Consider the following 23,928-nt stretch of genomic DNA (forward strand, 5'->3'; position numbering starts at 1 on the left):
CCCACGAGATCCCAATCCAGATAGGACTCACATAGCAAACAAACAAACAACTCTAAAAAGACAAAACCCAGATTAAAAAAAATCAATATGCAGAGCAAGAAGTGAATTTTACAAATGGCATAAAAACCTAAAATAACCACTTTTATTGTTAAAACAGTCCTAAATCACGAGCTCCTACAGCACCAGAAAGGTACGCGTGAATTTATTTTGCTAGTGTGTATGAGACCAAAGATGTAGTCAATATGAAAAATGTCAGCTTTAAGAATCTTTTAAGACTGATGATGGACATTTTAGCTGTGGCAACATATTTGAAAATAACTTTTCTTTAGCTCAGTGTTTCTCAACCGGGTCGGGACACCTGCAAGGGGGGGGGGTTGTAAGGGGGTGTCAGAGGGGTTGCCAAGGACAATCAGGAAACACAGTATTTTCTGTTGATCATGGGGGTTCTGTATAGGAAGTCTGTCCCAATTCTATTGTTGGTGGGGTTCAGAATGCTCTTTGATTGTAGGTGAACTACAAATATTAGCAACTCCAACTCCCAAATGTCATGGTCTGTTTTCCCCAAACTCCACCAATGTTCACATTTGGGCATATTGAGGATTTGTGCCATGTTTGGTCCAGTCCATCATTATTTGAGTCCACAGTGCTCTCTGGATGGAGGTAAACTACAACTGCAAAACTCCAGTTCAATGCCCACCAAACACTTCCACTATTTTCTGTTGGTCATAAGAGTTCTGTGTGCCATGTTTGTTTCAATTCCATCGTTGGTAGAGTTCAAATGGCAGCAACAACTCCCAAATGACAAAATCAATCCCCCACAACCCCACCAATATTCAAATTTGGCCATATTGGGTATTTGTGCCAAATTTGGGCCAATGAATGAAAATACATCCTGCATATCAGATATTTACATTACAATTCATAACAGTAGCAAAATTACAGTTATGAAGTAGCAATGAAAATAATTTTATCGTTGGAGGTCACCACAACATGAGGAACTGTATTAAGGGGTCATGGCATTAGCAAGGTTGAGAAACACTGTTTTAGCTGCAGTGAATAATATACTGTTGATTTGATTCTAGTGGCATATTTATTCCATAGTAAGATATATTACAGAGGAAGGATCCTTAGTAACACCTGTTGAAATTAATAAAACTTATGGATTATCACCGTGCCAACATCAGGCTTCCTTTTCCCAAGAAAAAGGATGAATCCCCTTTCATATTTTCCCTCCAATGCTGAAGGATACTATTCATCCACTGATCTCAGTGGGAATGTTAAGTACATGCATGCCTTGGCTGTATACATGTTTCTTTTCCCCACTTTTCCCCACTGAAATTATAACGCATGACAGAACTTAGGTTGGTGTTTATCGGGGTGCCTCCCAATAAGTATTTTCAACTTTTGTTATATTAACAAACACAATGTTCCTTCATAATGAAAAATAGCCTGTATGCAAAATGACACGTCCATGCTGCAGGATAGGAACCAGCCATCCAAAGCTTCCTTATGAAATGCAAAATGGGAAGTACTGTAGTCAAATCTTCTAGATTGTGTAAACAAATGCCTCTGGATTTAGGCAAGGGCAGAAAATGAAACATAAGCAATGCTTTTACTTGAGGGAATGGAAAGAACTGTATTTTGTAAGTTGATTCTGTTTGCTTAGAAATGTACTGAACTGAGCAGCGTTACAGTCGACAATACCAGCCATGAAGCTTCGTTGACTTATTGTAACTCCAAGGCAAACCCATCATGGAGATTTCTTGGCAAGATTTGTTCAGTCGGTTCGGCCTTTGCCTTCCCCGAGGCAAAAATTTAAAAAATCCAGTGGGTTTCCAGTATCCGGAATCATAGTCCAATGCTCAAACAAATACACTATGTTACTTACATGTAGAGACTTGTTACATGCTTTTAATTCAAACACAGGTGAACATAGCACTGAACGAAACATGCAGAATAATCACCTGTTGATAGATTCTACAAGTTGGCATTGCCCCCCAACCCAATGTGCAATGGGAAGTTGCTAACTGTGAGAAAAATAAGGCTGAACACTGTGAAAGCCATTCACTGCATGGCTATCAGCCTTCTCCCAGTAGACCAGCGTTTCTCAACCTGGGCGTCAGGACCCCTGGAGGGGTCGCCAAAGACCATAAAAATCACAGTATTTTCTGTGGGTCATGGGGGTTCTCTGTGGGAAGTTTGGCCAAATTCTATTGCTGGTGGGGTTCAGAATGCTCTTTGATTGTAGGTGAACTATAAACCCCAGCAACTACAACTCCCCCCTCCAATCCCAGCAGTATTCAAATGTGGGTGTATCTCTCTCCACGTACCAACCTGGGCCCTTCGCTCCTCGGGGGAGGTCCTCCTTTCGCCTTTACCAATTTCACAAGCTCGTCTTGTGGGCACAAGGGAAAGAGCCTTCTCCTCTGTGGCCCCCTGACTTTGGAATTCCTTACCTGGGGAGATCAGGAAAGCCCCTTCACTAGAAACATTCAAAAAGAATCTCAAAACCTGGCTTTTCTGCTGCACCTTGGTGAGTAGGTGCACAGCATGATATTCTGCACCCCTCAACGTTTTCTGCTAATGGAGTTCGTGCCCTTCAAATACGATGTTTAGCCTCACAACTCTCTGTGTTTTGAGTTCCATTTAAATGCTCCGCTCCTATTTTATCTCATTATAGTTTGTTAACTGAATGTGTGGCCTGCCCATTGTCATCTTTACTGTGATTGTGTTTATTGGAATGTTTATCTTACGATTTTTTAAAATGTTATTTTGATGATGTTGTTGTTGTTTGCTGTATATGTGTTGATTTTATTGCTGTATTATGTTGTCCGGGCTTGGCCCCATGTAAGCCGCACCGAGTCCCTATCGGGGAGATGGTGGCAGGGTAGAAATAAAGATGATGATGATGTTTATCTGGTATTTGTGCCAAATTTGGTCCAGTGAATGAAAATAAATCCTGCATATCAGCTATTTACATTACAATTCATAATACTAGAAAAATTCCAGTGATGAAGTAGCAGCAAAAATAATTTTATGGTTGGGGGTCATGTGGAACTGTATTAAGGGGTTGCGGCATTAGGAAGGTTGAGAAACACTGCAGTAGACTCAAATCAAGAAAAAGCTTCATGAGAACCCCTACTCCTCTTAATGTTCCCCCAGCAACAGTTAGAGTATCCCACTGGGCAGCTAAAACAAGAAATCCCAAATGGATGGTCCCCCATGACGGTCTTCCTCCCGGGGCAAACCAAGGGGCAACTTGGAAGTCCCTGAACAGACTCAGAAGTGGAGTGGGCAGATCAGAAAACAACCTGGCAAAATAGAACGACCTAAAAGAATCCTCCACCTTGTGTGGCTGTGGAGCAGAACAAACAACACCTCACCTGTATGCTTGCCCACAATGTCCTGCCTCATGCACAGAGGAGGAATTGTTTAAAGCTATAGACAATGCAGTTGCTGTTGTCTGGTTTTGGTCAAAAATTATTTTCCCACTTGTGCTCCTTCTATTTTTATCAGTTTTATACTTATATATACAATGCTTTTGACACAAAATAAATAAATTCTGATACAATATTTGAATTTGGAGCCCCTGTTGGTGCAGTGGGTTAAACCTCTGAGCTGCTGAACTTGCTGACTGAAAGGTTGGTGGTTCAAATCCAGAGAGTGGAGTGAGCTGCTGCTGTTAGGCCCAGCTTCTGCCAACCTAGCAGTTTGAAAACATGCAAATGTGAATAGATTAATAGGTACCACTTCTGTAGGAAGGTAACAATACTCCATGTAGTCATGCTGGCCACATGACCTTGGAGATGTCTATGGACAACACCGGCTCTTTGTCTTGGAAATGGAGATAAGCACCACCCCCACAGAGTCAGACATGACTGAGCTGCTGAACTTGCTGACCAAAAGGTTTGCGGTTTAAATCCAGGGAGCGGGGTGAGCTCCTGCTGTTAGCTCCAGCTTCTGCCAACCTAGCCGTTCGAAAACATGCAAATGTGAGTAGATCAATAGGTACCACTTTGGCAAGAGAGTAACCACGCTCCATACAGTCATGCTGGTCACATGACCTTGGAGGTATCTATGGACAAAGCCGGCTCTTTAGCTTAGAAATGGAGATGAGCACCACCCCTCAGATTCGGAAACAACTAGACTTAATGTCAAGGGGAAACCTTTACCTTTTACAACATATGATGGTGGTATCCTAGGATTTTCTTGGCAAGATTTATTGGGAGGTGGTTTGCCATAGCCTTACTTTGATCTTGGAAGCTAAAGCATGGTTGGTACCTCGATGGGAGACCGCCAACAAATGCCAGGTGTTGTAGGATATATTACCCACATGCAAATAAAAGTATTCCAAAATTTCCCCAAATTCCAAAATTCAGCACTTCTGGTTCCAAACATTTGGAAGAAATTGCATTATATGGCAGGGTAGATAGGGCCTGGGTGGATGTCAGTTTGGACACGTAATTTATTTATTTATTTGCTAGCCGTCCCCTGCGGGGTCCCCTGTATATGTGTTTTGTGTGTGTTTGTATGTGTGGTAGATATTTGTGTATAAGTGTATAGATGTGTGTTTATGTTTATATAAGTGTTTTTGCGTATGTGTTGTAATGTATATATATATTGTCGAAGGCTTTCATGGCTGGAATCACTAGGTTCTTGTGGGTTTTTTCGGGCTATAGAGCCATGTTCTAGAGGCATTTCTCCTGACGTTTCGCCTGCATCTATGGCAAGCATCCTCAGAGGTAGAGGTCTACCTCTACCTCTGAGGATGCTTGCCATAGATGCAGGCGAAACGTCAGGAGAAATGCCTCTAGAACATGGCTCTGTAGCCCGAAAAAACCCACAAGAACCTAATGTATATATATATTTGTTCTTTTAAGTCCCTTTTGCTGTGTTTTTCAGGGTTTTTATGAGTGATAGTCACTCATTGGCCTGATAGATGTCTTGTGTCCAAATTTGGTGTCAATTCGTCCAGTGGTTTTTGAGTCATGTTAATCCCACAAACGAACATTGCATTTTTATTTATATAGATTTACGACAAATTTTATGCTGCCCTTCTCACCCCGAAGGGAACTCAGAGTGGCTTATATTGTAATATTATTACTAATATTACATGCTATATATATATAGCATGTAATATTAGTAATAATATTACAATATAATGGTATAATACAATATAGTAATAATACTGATATTGTATTGTACATTCCAGCCTGGTGGAATGTGTGTGTGTGTGTAATGTTATTAGCATAGTGAGATCGAAGGTAACCCCCCCCCCCCCCCCCAGGATTCTGTAAAAGATGGTTCAAAATCAGGAAATTCATAGTTTCGCCAAGTACACCAGGCTGAAATGTACAATACAATATCAGCATTATTACTATATTGTATTATACCATTATATTGTAATATTATTAGTAATATTACATGCAATATAAATATGTTATTATAATATCATATTATTAGTAGTAGTATTGTAATTGTGGGTGCCTCTACACTGTAGAATTAATGCAGTTTGACACCACTTTATCTCTTATGACTCATTGCTATACAAGCATGGGATCTCCAGTTTCACAAGGCTGTTGGCCTCTCTGCCAAAGGGTGCTGGCCTGGCACTGATCCGTGGCAGCTCAAGCGGTTTCAAACTGCGTTAATCCTGCAGCGTAGATCCACCCTGCGCTTTGCAAACACCTTCACATCACAAAAATGCCTATCACATAACAAGGAGGAGAGAAAGAACAAGGCAGGAACCACTTTGGAGGAAATGAATGGCTCTTTTGTGCCATCCTTGGTAGAGGAAGGTGATTTTTTTTTCTTTCTTTTTAGCACAGACTAAAAAATAAAAGAAGATGCCTGTGTTGTGCGCAGGGCAGGAAAAAGCAGCCACACCGCAGCCCCGGGCTTCCTCTTCAAGACTGATTTTTTTTACTATTTTTTTTTCAAGCAACTTCCTTCCTGCTTTGAACTGCCAAAAAGCTCCAAGCAGAAGGAGGGAAGGACCCTGGACGGAGGAGAAGGAAGCCAGTGAGTAAGTAAGTAGGGGGTCCCTCCATCCCGGGGAAGAGAGAGAAAGAGAGAGTGGGTGGCCGAGGGAGAAGGAAGGAAAGGAGGCGGATGCGGGGGGAATCAAGCTTTGCAGAAAGAGAGAAAGAAAGAGAAGAAAGGGGCTCAGCCACAAAGGAGCACGATGCAAGGCAAAGAGGAGGAGGAGGAAAGCCGTAGGGAAAATGGAAGCATTCCTAGAAAGTTGCATTCCTTCCAGGAGCTTGTTAGAGGGACCAAGCTTGGTAGCTCCTCCAGGGCCCCCCGTATCCGCGGTCTGCATTTCCTTTTGCACCCGACTCAGTGGAAAATTCCATTCCTGTGCTGAAGCTTGCCTATCATTCATAGAAACCCCAGGGGCCTCTTTCTCCCTCTCCTTCTCTCTTGCTCCATTTCCTTATTTTTAGATCAGGATCCGCTTCTGCCTGGAAGGAGGCAAGCCCCAGGGTGGCTCTACTACACCCCTTTTCATTGAGGGCCACATCAGCTTTATGGTTGCCTCCAAAACGGATGGAGAATCCGTGGATACAGAGGGCCAACCATATATTTTTTAATATAGTGTTCAGTGCTTATTCGGTTTTACCCAATTTGGGTTCCAGGATGTTATTCAGGAACAAACCCTATGAGGAGCGGCTTAAAGAACTGGACATGTTTAGCCTTCAGAAGCGAAAGCTGAGAGGAGACATGATGGCCTGCATAAATGTCTAGATCAGGGGTCCTCAAACTAAGGCCCGGGGGCCGGATATGGCCCTCCAAGGTCATTTATCCGGCCCTCACTCAGGGTCAACCCAACTCTGAAACGACTTGAAAGCACACAACAACAACAACAATGCTATCTCATCAGCTAAAAGCAGGCCCACACTTCCCACTGAAATACGAATAAGTTTATATTTGTTAAAATTGTTCTTCATTTTAATTATTGTATTGTTTTTAAGTGTTTTTTGCACTAACAATAAGATATGTGCAGTGTGCATAAGAATTAATTCATGTTTTTTAAAATTATAATTTGGCCCTCCAACAGTTTGAGGAACTGTGACCCAGCCCTTTGTTTAAAAAGTTTGAGGACCCCTGGTCTAGATCCAGGGAAGTCATGCAACCTCGCTATTCTGCCTTGCTCAGACCACACCTGGAATACAGCGTCCAATTCTGGCCACCGTAATTGAAGGGTGATGTTGACAAGCTGGAATGTGTCCAGAGGAGGGCGACTAAAATGATCAAGGGTCTGGAGAACAAGACCTATGAGGAGCGGCTTAAAGAGCTGGGCATGTTAAGCCTTCAGACACGAAGGCTGAGAGGAGACATGATGAGGGCCATGTATAAATATGTGAGGGGAAGTCATAGGGAAGAGGGAGCAAACTTGTTTTCTGCTGCCCTGGAGACTAGGAACATGGAAGAATGGCTTCAAACTACAAGAAAGGAGATTCCACCTGAACATTAGGAAGAATTTCCTAACTGAGAGCTGTTCAGGAGTGGAACTCTCTGCCTCAGAGTGTGGTGGAAGCTCCTTTTTTGGAAGTTTTTAAATAAAGGCTGGGTGGCCATCCGTCGGGGGTGCTTAGAATACAGTTTTCCAGCTTCTTGGCAGGGGGTTGGACTGGATGGCCCATGAGGTCTCTTCCAACTCTTATGATTCTGTGATTCTATGATTCCTGTGCTGAAGTTCTCCTATCATTCATTGAAACCCCAGGGGCCTCTTTCTCCTTAGCTCTCTCTTGCTCCGCTTCCTTATTTTTAGATCAGGATCCGCTTCTGCCTGGAAGGAGGCAAGCCCCAGGGTGCCTTTACTACACCCCTTTTCATTGAGGGTCAATTCAGTTTTATGGTTGCCTTGCTTCAAAGGGACATTGAATCCATAGAGGAAGAATCCGTGGATACTGAGGGCCAACCATAATTTTTATTTACATAGAATCATAGAGTTGGAATAAATCTCATGGGCCATCCAGTCCAACCCCATTCAGCCAAGAAACAGGAAAACCACATTCAAAGCACCCCCGACAGATGGCCATCCAGCCGCTGCTTGAAAGCCTCCAAAGAAGGAGCCTCCACCACATCCCGGGGCAGAGAGTTTCACTGCTGAACAGCTCTCACAGTCAGAAAGTTCTTCCTCATGTACAGGTGGAATCTCCTTTCCTGTAGTTTGAAGCCATTGTTCCGCATGCTAGTCTCCAGGGCAGCAGAAAAAAAGCCTGCTCCCTCCTCCATATGACTTCCCTTCACATATTTATACATGGCTAACATGTCTTCATAACTTCCATAGCTTTTGATTATCCACCATGCTGAGGATAATGGGAATTGCAACCCAACTGCACTTGTGGCTCAGAGGTTGGGGAAAGCTGAAAGGACATTTTAAAGCCAGGCATCCTATCCACACGCCTTGTATCTCAATCCAAACCCCACTGTCTTGATTAAACAGAACACACTGCAGCCTGGGTTGCTGTGAGTTTTCTGGGCTGTATGGCCATGTTCCAGAAGCATTCTCTCCTGACGTTTCGCACACATCTATGACAGGAATCCTCAGAGGTTGAGGGATCTGTTGCACTGAAGCTGCAAGGCTGTTCAGTGCTAATCAAGGCGATCAATTGCAGGCTGTAGTCCAGCATCTGGAGGGCCTCATAATATAGCATGGTGGGCTGGATTTGGCCCACAGGCCTTAAGTTTGACACATGTACTCTACCATTAGAGAATCAATGACACCACTTGCAGTGCCATGGTTCAATGCTAGTGATTCACAGCAGTTTAGTTTGGTGAGGCACCAGCACTCTTTAAAAGAAAGCTAAAGAGCTTGTGAAACTACAACTAGCACAATTCCGCAATAATAATAATAATAATAATAATAATAATAATACAGTTGCTGGATTTCGTATAAAAAATCACAAGTTGGACACTTCCCAAGCGTCTAGGACTATGTGATGTATATAGCATATAGATCTCGTTAGCTGTGACATACTGCGTTTTGTGTCTGTTAAATAATAATACAGTTTATTTCTTAGCTGCCTTTCTCATGGCTTAAGGCAGAGCACAACATAGTAGAAAACATATAAAAACATTCAGTACTATACATATATTAAATCATGTAAAATACACACCTTGAAATAAACACAGCAGAGATTTATAGTAAACTAGCCATCCCCTGTCACGCGATGCTGTGACCCAGTCTGGTGATCTGGAAAATAAAGTAATTAGAAAGTGTTGGTTTCTAATATATATAATTTCTTTATGATTGTCAGTAAACAGTATTTCTTGCTGTTTCTTTGTCAGTGTTGATGTAGAGATTGTTTGGTTTGCCTACTCCGGAACATGCAACATATCATTGTCCTTCTTTAGGGGTCCCTTCAAATCTATGATACTCTATCTATCTATCTATCTGTCTATCTATCTATGGCTGGATGGCTCTTTGTCAGGAGGGCTTTAATGTTTTCTTGCCCTGGTGAAGGGAGATGGACTGGATGGCCTTCAAGCAGCATTTCTCAATCTGGGGGTCAGGACCCCGGGAGGGAGTTGTGAGGGGGTGTCAAAAGGTTTGCCAAAGACCACCAGGAAACACAGCATTTTATGTTGGTCATGGGGGTTCTGTGCAGGAAGTTTGGCCCAATTCTATCCCTGATTAGGTTCAGAATGCTCTTTGATTGTAGTTGAACTATAAATCCCAGTAACTACAACTCCCAATTGTCAAGGTCTACTTCCCCCAAACTGCACCAGTGTTCATATTCGGGCATATGGAATATTCGTGTCAAGTTTGGTCCAGGTCCATCATTGTTTGAGGCCACAGTGCTCTCTGGATGTAGATGAACTACAAGTCCCAAACTCAAGGTCAATGCCTACCAAACCCTTCTAGTGTTTTCTGTTGGTCATGGGAGTTCTGTGTGCCACGTTAGGTTCAATTCCATCGTTGGTGGAGTTTAGAATTCTTTTTAATTGTTGGTGAACTATAAACCCCAGCAACTACAACTCCCAAATGACAAAATAAAATTTTTTGAGTGAGGGTCACTCCTTGGGTTAGTAGGTGTCTTGTGGCCAAATTTGGCGGCAATTCATCCAGTGGTTTTTGAGTTATGTTAATCCCAAAAACGAACATTACATTTTTATTTATATAGATGTTATTTCCATGTTATTGAGCCATGGGAGTTAAAGTGTCAGTGTAGTTGCAACCTTAGGCTTGCCTCCTTCTCATTCTACCATGTAGATCAAAGTTGTCTAAACATTTCATTTTTAAACATGCATTATTTCGCAACACAGGAATTCAGTTTACTAGCAAACTGGAGGTTAAGCCAACACCATAGAAGAGATATGGACATATACATAAATGGATAGGTACTCAACATATCTCATGAAATCCTTTTGTTGATTTTTTTAAAAAAATGGTTTGTAAGATAATCACATACATTTCCAAGATTTTTATCATCTCTTGTTATGTCTGAGAGACACACCTACACTCTGGAGCTGACGCATGAATGAGTCAACAAACAGTTTGGAAAGTTCTGGTGTAGATGCATCTGCAGAGAGAGGCACATGCACTTAGGTCTGGCTTGACTCCTCTTGCTGCCTTGGGAAGGGGTTGCACTCTTGGGTTTGGCTCACAAGGAATGGTAGTCTTGCTTTTGAAGGAGATTTCAGTCAGAAATGTTTCCCTCTTAAGGTGGAGTAGCAAGTGGTGACCATCAAGTTTGCAAAAGTGGCATCCATCTTTCTTTCTTTCTTTCTTTCCTCCCTTCTTTCTTTCTTTCCACAAGCAATAGAAATTCCACATGTATCATTTCCCCACTATGCTGTGTACTGTCAATAGATGCTGAACATCCCTTATCCAGAAGGCCAATATCCACGTTTCTCCAAACTGATTACATGAGTGTCTGAGATGATGACACCTTTGCTTTCTGGTGGATTAAAGTATACAAACTTGGATTCATGCACACAATTATTAAAAATATTGTATATAAAATTACCTTCGGCCTATTTGCTAAAGGTATGTAAGAATCATAAATAAATCTCTTTTTTTTTGTTGTGTCATGAGCGACTTGAGAAACTGCAAGTCACTTCTGGTGTGAGAGAATTGGCCGTCTGCAAGGATGTTGCCCAGGGGACGCCTGGATGATTTGATGTTTTTATCATCCTTGTGGGAGGCTTCTCTCATGTCCCCGCATGAGGAGCTGGAGTTAATAGAGGGAGCTCATCTGCCTCTCCCTGGATTCAAACTTGTGACCTGTTGGTCTTCAGTCCTGCCGGAACAGGGGTTTAACCCACTGCGCCACCAGGGGCTCCTAATAAATCTTATGTTAAGACTTGAGTCCCATCTGCTGAATATTTCGCTATGCACAGATGTGAAAGTACAGGTCATCCAAAAACTAAAAAATATTTAATCTCAAACACTTTTGGTACGAAGTATTTTGGATAAGGGATATTCAATTTGTATCATTAAGGCTGGATCTACACTGCCAAATAATCCAGATTATCAAAGCAGATAATCCACATGGGATATATAAATACATATAATTCAGTTCAAAGCAGATTATCTGGATTTTATATGGCAATGTAGATCCCTCCTGAGACCTTGTTCTCCATTCATGAAAATCAGCCTAATCGCGGGATCCATCCTGTGCTAATTCTGTGTACATTGGGCCCCTGGTGGGAAAAAAAAACCTTTCACAGGATTTCCCCTGCCTATTCTGCTACAGCAATAAATAAGGAAATGAGAATGATACAGTCCCAAATTCCGACCCAATAAAAACCATAACACACAGTATAAATAGAAGCAGAAGGAATGCAGCCCAGAAAATGCCCTAGCATTTGGCATGCCAGGAGATCAATAAAAGGAGGAACCCAGTTGGGCCTCTACAGGGAGGGATTTTCACAATCTGAGTGCTGCAGTTAAAAAGGGCTCTATTACTCCACATCTTAAATGGAGAGACTCTAGGGTGCATCTACAAGGTAGAATGAATTCCAATTGACACAACTTTAACTGTCTTGGCTCAGTGCTGTGATCTTGGCAACCCTGCCAAAGAGTGCGGGTGTCTCACCAAATTACAAATCCCAGGATCTCATACCATTGAACCATGGCAGTTAGAGTGCTGTCAAAATGGATTAATTATACAGTTCAGATGCCCCCTAGAAGTCTAGAGGACAATGGCTGTGTAAACATAATAGCCAATAAAAGAGTGATTATCCTACTCTTTTCTGATTGCGAACTGTGTTTTTCCTTGCATGGCTGCTGTGTTTTAAAAATGGCAAAAAGGGATAAAACAGGGGAGGCATGCTCCATCACTATGTCTGCATTCAAGGAAAGTTTGTTGTGAGTTTTCAGGGCTGTACGTCCATGTTCCAGAAGCATTCTCTCCCACATACGATTTGGCAACATTTTTGGCCACACAGCTGCAAACCCATATTGGGTTCACTACGCACTACATCAAGGACTCGGCCCACTTCATAGAAAAAATCAGCAACCTCAAACTCAACACCAATGCCAAAGTGATCAGCTTTGATGTGGTGTCTCTGTTTACCAAGGTCCCGGTAGCAGACACCATGACATTAATCGACAGGAGAGAATGCTTCTGGAACATGGCCATACGGCCTGGAAAACTCACAACAAACCAATGATTCTGTCCATGAAAACCTTCAACAAAACATTCAAGGAAATGTTTTAAGGAAAATACAGTACAGTAGAGTCTCGCTTATCCAATCTTCGCTCATCCAGCATTCTGTATCATCCAATGCAGTCTGCCTTCTGCCTAGATCCACAGCTATTTCAATACATTGCGATGTTTTGGTGCTAAATTCATAAATACAGTAGTTACTACATAACATTACCGTGTATTGAACTGCTTTTTCTGTCAATTTGTTGTAAAACATGATGTTTTGGTGCATAATTTGTAAAATCATAACATAATTTCACGTTTAATAGGCTTTTCCTTAATCACTCCTTATTATCCAACATTTTCACTTATCCAACGTTCCGCCGGCCTGTTTCTGTTGGATAAACGAGGCTCTAGTGTTCTAACTAGAGCTCACCAAGTTCGGATAGGATCTAGTTTCTTAGTTATTCAGATATCTATATAAATAAAAAGGTAAAGTTCATTTGTGGGATTAATATAACTCAAAATGCAGGTTGGACTGGATGGCCCATGAGGTCTCTTCCACCTCTATGATTCTATGAAAAACCACTGGACTAAATTGAATCCGAATTCGGACACAATACACCTATCAGGCCAACGAGTGACCATCACTCAGAAAAACACTGAAAAACACAGCAGAACGGACTTAAAAAGTCAAAAAACAAACAAACAAAAAGCATTACAACGCATGCACAAAACCACACATACTTACCTACTTACTTTACTTAGGTAATCCCTCGTTGTCCGAGTAGGATAATCCTCCAGGGTGGGTCCGTAGGTGACTATGGAGCTCCAGTCTTGATCTGTATCGTCTCCTGCAGTGAGGGCATTGGTTTCCAGGTGGAAGGCAATCCTGGTCGAGGTTGGCTTGATGCACCTTCCTCTCTGCATGTTTCTCTTTTGCCCTCCATTTGTGCCTCTTCAAATTCTACAGCACTGTTGGTCACAGCTGACCTCCAGCTGGAGCGCTCACAGGCCAGGGCTTCCTAGTTCTCAGTGTCTATACACATATACACAAACACACATATACACAAACATATATACACAGACTGGGCCACAGCAACGCATGGCAGGGGACAGCTAGTTGAATATAAAATTAAAGAACATATACTATTAGGAGGTAAAATTGTTCTGTGTGCACTGTTTGTGCATACGTCTTTCTCATGCTCTTCCATCTGCAATATAATGAAATTTGTAATTCTATACTTCAGCTGGCCTGCTTGGAGGATGAATATAGTAACTGCCTCATCAATTCTTAAGACAGAAAAATTAAATATCGGGGAAGAAAATGATAGAGCTAGGGCCTACTTTTTGTCCAGCAAAGAGCTCATTATAATAGGAACAGAAGAATAATGAGAATGCCATGTACTCGTTCTGTTTAATTTCTTAAGCATTAACTTAAAGGGAAGAGAGATTTCTTCCTCCCGTGTGTTGTAAAATTGCAACCAGCAGTCGCAAGTTAAGTCTTTTCTCCTTCTTAAAACCAGTGTTTTCTTTATAGCACAATTCAGGAATCCAAATCCTTTGTTTCTTTTCTGGGAATACTGAAGCACGGTGGTACTATGGAAACAATTTAAAATCCTGGGTGCTAACAAAGAAGAGCTACCGAGATGGAAGCAGATACAGAGAGTGAAAGAATGGGGAAGAAAGAAAGAGATAGAGAGGAATAATTTTTGTTTTTAACATCCCCCAAACCACATGCTTTGTTAGAAAATTAAAGGGCAAGTGAAACCTGCTGGTAGAGCCTTTTGCTAAACTTGACGGTGTACAAGCAAACACATGCATCCTGTATATTTATTTTTGGTTCTTGTTGTGCCCCATCTGATTTGAAGCACAATACGTTTTGCAGTCCCTAGAGACTACTAGAGTGGGGCTTCTTAAGCCTTTTCCACTTATGACTTCTTTCTGCCCGAGAAATTATTTCATAACCTCAGGTATAGTAAAGGTAAAGGTTTCCCCATGATATTAAGTCCAGCTGTGTCCAATTCTGTGGAGTAGTGCTCGTCTCCATTTCTAAGACGAAGACCCGGCATTGTCCATAGACGCCTCCTAGGTCATGTGGCTGGCATGACTGAACAGAGCACCGTTACCTTCCCGCCAGAGCGATACCTATTGATCTACTCAGATTTGCATGTTTTCGAACTGTTAGGTTGGCAGAAGCTGGGGCTAACAGAAGGAGCTCATCCCGCTCCCTGGATTCGAACTGAAAGTAAGTGGTACTGGCTGTCTGCCTTCAGACCCTTTTGAGCCCAAATTGAGGGTTCCTAAATTTTCTAGTGGCGCAGTGGGTTAAATGACTGAGCTGCTGAGCTTGTTGACCGAAAGGTCGCAGGTTCGAATCTGGGGAGCGGCGTGAGCTTCCGCTGTTAGCCCCAGCTTCTGCCAACCTAGCAGTTCGAAAACATGCAAATGTGAGTAGATCAATAAGTACTGCTCCAGCGGGAAGGTAACAGCGCTTCATGCTGTCATGCCAGCCACATGTTCTTGGAGGTGTCTATGGACAATGCCGGTTCTTTGGCTTAGAAATGGAGATGAGCACCACACCCCAGAGTCAGACATGACTGGACTTCATGTCATTGGAAAACCTTTACCTTTACCTGAATTTTCTTTGAGCAAGGAGAATATATTGATGATGATGGCAGACAAAAGTAATTCTGCCAAGAAGGAGTGCCATCCACCATATCTTTTTTTAGAAGATGTGGTCTTTCTCTCTCCTTTCGTATTTTCTTTTAAAAAGTGAGTGGGAAGGGGATTGAGGAAGCAAAGGAGACACGCTGCAATTGTCAGCCTCCATGAATCAGACAGGACTGTGATCAATTGCTTCATTTTAGGTGGGCGCAGAAGAGCGACAACATCTTTTTTCATAAAAGAAGCTGCTGGTGTGCCCTGTGTATGTGATTATTTTCTCATTCTACCCCTTTATACCTCCTGGTTTCTCTTAGCACCTTTTCGTCTCAGTTTAATCTCTGTAGCTCATTCAGGGGCCACCCACACAGTATCTTTATCTCAGGAGCTCCCGGTTCAAAAGGGAGCCAAGATATCCGCACAACTGAAATATTCCCACAATCAGGATATTCCCACAACTGAAATATTCCCACAACCAGGTCCTCCCATGTTTTCGGGGAGCCTCTGAATGATAATAATGATAACAAATTTCTGTTCCTGTCTTGAAAGTGTCAGTTCCTGTTTACTAGTGTAGTCCTAACCTTGAAAGTCGTGGTCTTACTCCACAAATTTTGTTTGTGTGCCCCAAACTTCATTAAATGTGTGGAGGACGAAGGTTCTCTTGCCAGGACAAAGTTTTCGCCCTCTAGTCAACTTTTGCCATCTTTTCAGGATAAAAGCAATGAGGAACAGATATGTATGACCCAAGAACAAACGTACGAACATTGCACATATTCACATGTGCGCGTTTAACTTTTTTTAAAGCAGAAATTTCTGGCAGACGTCCTGTGGCAGCTATCTTGCGGGCTACAAAATCTCATAATGAAGCAGCAAGTCTGGAAGTTGCAGGCAGAAATCCTAGGACCAACAGGTCTTTGGGGGGCCTGCTCTCAGGTCCCGGTTTCCCTCCCCCAGTTTTTTTTTTTGCCCCTCATGGAAAACCCATAATTTGGTGCTGTCTGGAAGCACCCTCAGTGGTCTTTTTCTGTTTTCTTTATGTGTCTCCAGCCATTTTGCTTTTCTGCTTTGGAAGTATGCGCTTTACTAAACTGAGAGATGTGCTTTTTATTGGAACATGTGGTATGGTCATATTTGGGGATATGTCTTTTGAATGTGAATCTTTTAATGGTAGTAAATTTCTTTTAGAGTAATGTGTGAGATTTGGTGCAAAGTAGTAGTCTGAGAGTTGGACTACAAATGGTCAGAGTACACATTGTCACTTAGCCTTAGAAACCTGCTGGATGACTTTGGCAAATCACTCTCTCTCAGGCCCCGTCTGCACAGACCATTTCAGGCTCCATTACATTGATTTTACACCAGTAATTATACATTCTAAGTTTGGACTGTGCATAAATTGTGTATATTTCCAGTTTGGTTCTCATTGCAGCAGCTAAGGTCCTTTTATCTACTCCCAGTATGCTTCACAAGTGCTGAGATTGTGCTTGTTCTATTACTGAGATGGAACTTAAGGCCCATACTTCTACTGCATATAAAAACATAGGTGTAACCTTAGCTTCATATACTTTAATTATTGGGATTAAGGTACCTAGGTGGTTATGTGTTTTTAGTTTAAGAATTAAATTCAGGCGAGGCTTTGTTCTGATTGAGCTGCTTTAATGATGATATGTCCAAGAACCAGTCTCGGAGAAAGTTACTCAAAGATAAGGGAAGGTTTTCACTTTTTCTATAACTTAACTATCTAATCGCCATCTGTGTCTCTGTTGTCTTTCCAAACAACATTATTTTTGACTTAGATTTGTTGATGATTAGAGGAGTTATCCTGGCAACAGGAGCTGAGTCTTCTTAACAACCTACGAAGCCCAACTTGTACGTATGGTAGTAATATCATATCATCAGCATATAGCAAAGTGTTACAGTATGTATTTAGGACTTTAGGCATAAGAGCTACAGGGTCCTTCATTAATCCAGGCAGGTCATTGTTATAAAGATTAAATAATATTGGAACTAAAATGCACCCTTGTCTTACACCTTTATATGTATTGATACTGCTTGTCATAGGTCAATTTACCCCAAACCGTACTCCCAAACAGGTACTTTTATATAAGGTTCTGATCAGTAGCAACAATCTAGGTTCAGTTTTGAGGGCAGACAACTTATTCCAGAATACCTCTGTTCACCGTATCAAATGCTGCAAAGAAGTCAATAAAGGCAGCATACAAATGTCTCCTCTTAGAGGCATATTTGGCAATCAAATGATTCAGAATAAAACAGTTATGGATGGTAGATTGGTTTGGTCTAAAACCAGCTTGTTCTTCCACAAGGATGCCTTGTTCATTTACCTAGCTTTCAACTGTGCTTAGTAGGAACCTAGTATAAATTTTGGCAGCAATATCTATTAAACTAATGGGCCTATAACTACTGGCATTCTTTTTACTCCCCTTTTTATATATATTGGAGCCACTATTGCCAATTTCCATCCAAGTGGTACCTGGCAGGTATTGTTTATATGTGTAAACAAGCCCACCAAAAGAGGAGCCCAGGATATTTTTAAAAAATAATTTGGCTAGTAAGAAATCTTCCCAGGTTCTTTTTCACTCTTGAAGCTTTTTGTTGCACTCCAAGCCAGGAAATCACCTCTGTGCTTAATCACCACACTCCAGAACAAGTTACACCAGCAAAGCAGTTTATTGAAGATTATATAAAAAGTAGTTCAGCAAAAGTAGTAGAACTTCAAAGTCCATAAGCAAAATTAGTCCACAGGGTTCAAGAGTATTCAGGAATCCCAAAATAGCAGAACATCCAGCACAGGAATACAAACGAAACCAGAAAATACAAGGCAGCATAGTATCCAATACAAGAATATAGGAACAATTCTTCAAACTTGGAAGCAAGATACATGAACGAGAGCATGTGTTGGGAATCAGCCTGTGTTGGTGTTCCAGGGTGATCATGATGCTTCTGATGTGGGCAATGATGTGGGAAATGATAGTGGCCAGGCTGAGGTGCAAGATGGAGATGGTTTGGTCAATGATTTTCTTCCAGACAATGACAGAGAGGCCCCAGTGCAATGGGCAGTTTCTCATGAGAATATTCCTCATCCTGGCATAGAGATGATGGTTTACTCCCTCTCTCTGTGAGCTCTCGAGAATTGGGTTTGGGAAACAGACACCTGGAAATTTTAATGAGCAGCCAGAAAGGGAGTGGAAAAATAGGCGGCTGGAGTTCAGCCAGGAACGACAACAAACTCAAGGTTTACGTCGCTCCGAAAGGCTTCATCAGATAAGAGTCAAGGGTGGGGGAAAACGAAACCAGTTTTTGGGTTTTGGGATATAAGGTTTGCTTCACGGGAAAACCTGTTAGATCAGGCATCGTTTGGAAATCAAGTTCATGTGCCGTGGAACTCCTGTTTAAGGGGTCTTGTTCTTGTGGATACTTCTAGCCTTTTGGTGTTGGTTAGCAGCATTTGGATTGTCTTTGCATCCTGTTGATTCCTATCTGGATAAATATTGTCTTGGATTGCTTTTATATCTTTTGTGGACATTGATTTGGGTTACTGCATTTTACTGACCTTTTACTTGTTGGAACTTTCCTATTTTCTTACAAGTATTTCTTTCTACTGGCTATTTTACTAAGCTTCAATAAAAAGGATTTGTTTCTTCACTCAGTGTGTGGTGTGTTTTAAAATCAGAGGGCTTTTTCCTGTCCTGGAGTGCAACAGCATGGAACTGTAATTCCCTTGGCAAGAGCTGTTGCCTCAAATATTAACATTGACCAGACTGCTGGGCAAAACCCCTGACCTCCCTAATATACCTCAAAAATCATTTCTTTTCACAGGAGATTCAGATATGGGTCTCTTTTCTAATAAGATCCGTGACCTTCGTATTCTTTTTCTGCTAAAACTAGGTCTTCTATCAACAAACCCGTTACCATTATCTTGAAGCTCATTATTCTTGGCATCTGGAGTTTCAGCCTCTGAACTCCTTTTCGTAGAGATTGGCTCCACTACATCCTCTGGCATGTGGCCTTGGCTAGTTGAAGACACAGGCTGCTCAGTTTCAGGACTTAAAATCTCAGGCCCAGAATCCCCATTAACAATAATATCAGACACCACCATGGGCTGAACTTCAACACCTTTAATGATACACTCTACCTCTTTTTCAGAATCTGGTGGCCACTGGGGAGAGGGTCTTCAATACACAATGGATCTCAGCTTAAGTGCTGTTTCTCTATAGGTCTGTTAAAGCAAATAAACCATGATAGTAATTCCCCAATCCTTGGCTGAGATTGGTCTATCAAGTGAAAATCTCTGTCCCTTTAATATTCCTGCTACAGAATGCCAAAATATAGTCGAATTTACTCTTTGCTGCTATTTCAAGTCCAGGCCAAGTTAGGGTGACATAATCTTTTTCTTTAATTTTATACATTTTTCATATTTCTTTCTAAGTCAACATCTTAGCTTGAATCAGAGCAGATGGACACATCTGAGCAAATTTCATGGCTGACTACAGTTTCTTTCTTAACAGCCAACATTCAGTGTCAACCCAGGCTGATCTGCCTGTCTTTTATGAATGGGACTGAAATTGTCTGGCCTCACTCTTTACTTCCTGGGACACTTCATTAAGATACAATTGAACTCTCGTGGTCTTACAGTATTCAATGGATTTGCAATTAGAATTTTTAGTGAGTGTAATCTAGGATTTCTGGGTTGCTATGAATCTTCTGGGCTGTATGACCATGTTCCAGAAGCATTTTCTCCTGATATTTTACCCACATATATGCCAGGACTCCTCTGAGGAGGTCTGCCATAGATGTGGGCAAAATGTCAGGAGAAAATGTTTCTGGAACATGGCCACACAGCCCAGAAAACTCATAGCAATCTAGTGATTCCAGCCATGAAAGCCTTCAACAACACATCTATGATTTCGATTGCGATTTTTAAAAAAATTCAAGCAGTGTATGGTTGAATCTGTGGATACAGAAGGCCGATCGTGTTCAGTAGAACTGATAGCATCTGCACAAGAAATTATTTTCTCCTTCATAGTGTGTTGTGATGTGAGAAAAAAAATCTGACATCTGTTTGGTTCATTTCTATTGCAGAAATGGAAAAATTAGGATAGGTTGCATTTAGGGCCATTATAATTTGAGTGTTTAGTACATTTAAACTTCCTCCAAATGTCTTGTGAAAATATACAGCCAGTGTTTTCTTGCTCTTATCCTGACCATTATTCATTTAAGGTAATTATAATCTAATTTTCCCCAAAATGTCTTGTCGGAGTATGTGGCTAATGTTTTCTTGCTCTGGTGTCTTTCTTTTGGCCATAAAGCACTCCCATTGCAAATCCAGACAATTATTGTTTCTTGTAGCTCTTCCTTTCTCATCGCTTCTGATTCCTGAATGTCTCCTATTTCAATGCACTTCCTTATTCCTCCTTTAATCTTTCTGCATATAAATTCTTTCTTTCTCCATCTTTTCATCATCACTCCTTTTTCTTTCTTTGTTTCCGGGTATGAAAGCATGTTAACGGACTGGTTCTTCTTGTGTCGCACATTGATCTCCAGGTTAGGTTACTGCCGGGAAAGTCACTGCCCATTGAGCCCAGTGTTTCTTCCTCCCCTTTTTGGGGAAGTCTCAGTGCTGGGTTGCTACTCCTCCTCCTCCTCAGAGTCTCCAGCCAGGGCATGAGTTGCCATGAGAACAAGCCACATGCTTCCTTCCTTCCTTCCTGCAAAGAAATAGGACCTGGTCACAGCTATTTTGAGTCTTGTGCAGTTGAGAAATTGCATGATATTTGCAGCTGGATCCCTTGGTGGCTTTGTTTAAATGTTCCATTATAGGCTCCGTTCAGGTATTTCTCTTGATTGCTTTGCTTTCTAAATGTTATCTATGTGCTCCATGGCTAGAATTCCCTTTAAGTTGCAGCATGGAATATTTGATTGTTTTTGATTGCAGGGGTATTATTGATCGAGGTTGAATTTGATCATGATGGTTCTTGTTTTATGTAGGAATGGGGGTGCTTGTTTCTAAAAGAAGCCGCTTGCATTGCACAGTGAATAAGTGTGTGGAACATTTTGTTACAGAAATAATGCTAGGCTGATGGATGCAAAGCTGAGGTTTTCCTGCATGCCAGCAACCACTTAAACCCTATTTTGAATCTTGTTTGTATGATCAGATTTAGAACCTGTTTTTTTAAAATTCCTAGCATGCAGTTGAATTAATGCAGTTTGACATCACTTTAGCTGCCATGGCTTGAGGCTATGGAATCCTGGAATTTGTACTTTGACAATGTCTTTTGTCTTCACTGCCCCAAAGTGCTGGTGCCTCACCAAACTACAAATCCCAGGATTCTCTAGCTTTGAGCCCTGGCAGTTAAAGTAGTGTCAAACTGTATTCATTCTACAGTATAAATCAGTGGTTCTCAACCTTCCTAATGCCGCGACCCCTTAATACAGTTCCTCCTGTTTTGATGACCCCCAACCATAAAATTATTTTGTTGTTACTTCATAGCTCTAATTTTGCTACTGTTATGAATTGTAATGTAAATATCTTATATGTAGAATGTGTTTTCATTCACTGGACCAAATTTGACATAAATACCCAATACACCCAAATTTGAATACTGGTGGGGTTGGGGACGTGGGATTGATTTTGTCATTTGGGAGTTGTAGTTGCTGGGATTTATAGTTCACCTACAATTGAAGAGCATTCTGAACTCCACCATAGAATCCTAGGAATCATAGAGTTGGAAGAGACCGCATGGACCATCCAGTCCAACCCCCTGCCAATAAACAGGAATATTGCATTCAAAGCACCCCCGACAGATGGCCATCCAGCCTCTGTTTAAAAGCTTCCAAAGAGGGAGCCTCCACCACACTCCGGGGCAGAGAGTTCCACTGCTGAACGGCTCTCACAGTCAGGAAGTTCTTCCTCATGTTCAGATGGAACCAACAATTCCACCAACAATTGAATTGAACCAAACTTGGCACACAGAATTTCCATGACCAACAGTAAATACTGGAAGGGTTTGGTAGGCGTTGACCTTGACTTTTGGAGTTGTAGTTCACCAGAGAGCACTGTGGACTCAAACAATGATGGGTCTCGACCAAACTTGGCACAAATATTCAATATGCCCAAATGTGAACCCTGGCAGAGTTTGGGGAAAATATACCTTGGCATTTGGGAGTTGTAGATGCTGGGATTTATAGTTCACCTACAATCAAAGAGCATTCTGAACCCCACCAACGATAGAATTGGGCCAATCTGCCCACACAGAACCCCCTTGACCAACAGAAAATACTGTGTTTTCTGATGTTCTTTGGTGACCCCTCTGATACTCCCCTCACGACCCCCCTACGGGTCCCGACCCCCAGGTTGAGAAACCCTGGTATAAATGCACCCCTAAAGGTAGAACTGTCAGCTACTGGCCTATGGTTGAATTTCCCACCGAGAATTATTACCAGGGCCCACACAAGAAATGCATTAAATCATGAAAAGGCTTGGTTGCTAACTGTCTGCTCTGTTCCTGCTTCAGGTAAGAAGAACCCTGAATCACTGACAGTGTCAAAAATAGTGAGGAATTTGCTCATGCACAAAATTGCCCAGCCTCACGAGTAGCAAGTCTTTCTGATTTCTAGTACAGGTTTAGTATCCCTTATCCGAAATGCTTGGAACCAGAAGTGTTTTGGGTCTCAGATTATTTTAAAAAAATGAAATATCTATTTTTAAATAATTTTGTGCATGAAACCAATTTTGTGTGTATTGAACCATCAGAAAGAAAAGGTGTCACTCTGTTAACTACCAGTTTAGACCATTTTGGAGTACTTTGGAATTTTGGATAAAGAACACTGAACCAATGGAGAAATTTATAAAAGCCAAAAATGCTAACTATAAACTGTTAACAAGAGGAATATGTGCATGGATATTCTTGGTTTTTGTTTCCTTAATTTCTTTTCAGATTTCAGTCCTTTTAGGCAAGATTGTCTGTTTTTGTTTTTGTTCTTGCTGTTGCTATGTAAGTCATTTTGAGAGCATTGCTAGCAGCAGAGAAGGTTCTAAACAGTACAATAAATAAATTGATATTTAGTGTTGGCATCTCTTGTTGTATTGCTACGCTCTGATTTCAACTGGGTAAAGGATGTGGAAGTGAGAGGAGAGGGGAATCCTGATATGGCGCAGGGGTTTGGGTGTTAGACTACATCAGGATTCAAATTTCTGTTCAACCTTGAAAACCCATTGGGTAACTCTGGGCGAGACCCACGCTCTCAGAAAACCATGTAATAAGTTGTGTTAGGGTCCCTATAAATTGGAAATAACTTCAAGGCAAACAACAACAAAGAAGGGTGTTTTTATTTATTGTATCATAAGCAAACCGTAGGTACAGTTGTAATGTATCTAAAAACCACAAAGTTTAAAAAAACTTGGTATTATACTAAATGTCATTTGACCAGTATCTGGCCACTTGGAGTGCCTCTGTTGTTGCTATCAGAAAGTCCTCCATTGTGCATGTGGCAGGGCTCAGACTGCATTGTAATAGGTGGTCTGTGGCTTGCTCTTCTCCACACTTGTTGTGGACTCTACTTTGTGGCCCTATTTCTTAAGGTTAGCTCTGTATCTCGTGGTGCCAGAACGCTGTCTGTTTAGTGCCTTCCAAGTCGGCAATTCTTC

At 41.6% G+C, this 23,928-nt stretch overlaps 1 protein-coding gene across 5 annotated transcripts in view; it reads left to right on the forward strand.

The window, feature by feature from the left end:
• Positions 1–5,914: 5,914 nt before the first annotated feature.
• The window catches only part of ARHGDIB (Rho GDP dissociation inhibitor beta), a 33,701-nt gene continuing 15,687 nt past the window's right edge, over positions 5,915–23,928 (forward strand). The window contains exon 1 of one of the 5 annotated variants that reach the window (XM_060777210.2): positions 5,915–6,025. The gene's annotated coding sequence lies outside the window, so the exon portion shown is untranslated. Of the gene's footprint in view, positions 6,034–20,929; positions 21,113–23,928 lie in introns of those variants that run through there. The other 4 variants (XM_060777209.2, XM_060777213.2, XM_060777211.2 and 1 more) reach the window with 4 other exon arrangements.

Source organism: Anolis sagrei, chromosome 5 (genome assembly GCF_037176765.1).
Source record: "Anolis sagrei isolate rAnoSag1 chromosome 5, rAnoSag1.mat, whole genome shotgun sequence".
In the NCBI taxonomy this organism is placed as follows: Eukaryota; Metazoa; Chordata; class Lepidosauria; order Squamata; family Dactyloidae; genus Anolis; species Anolis sagrei.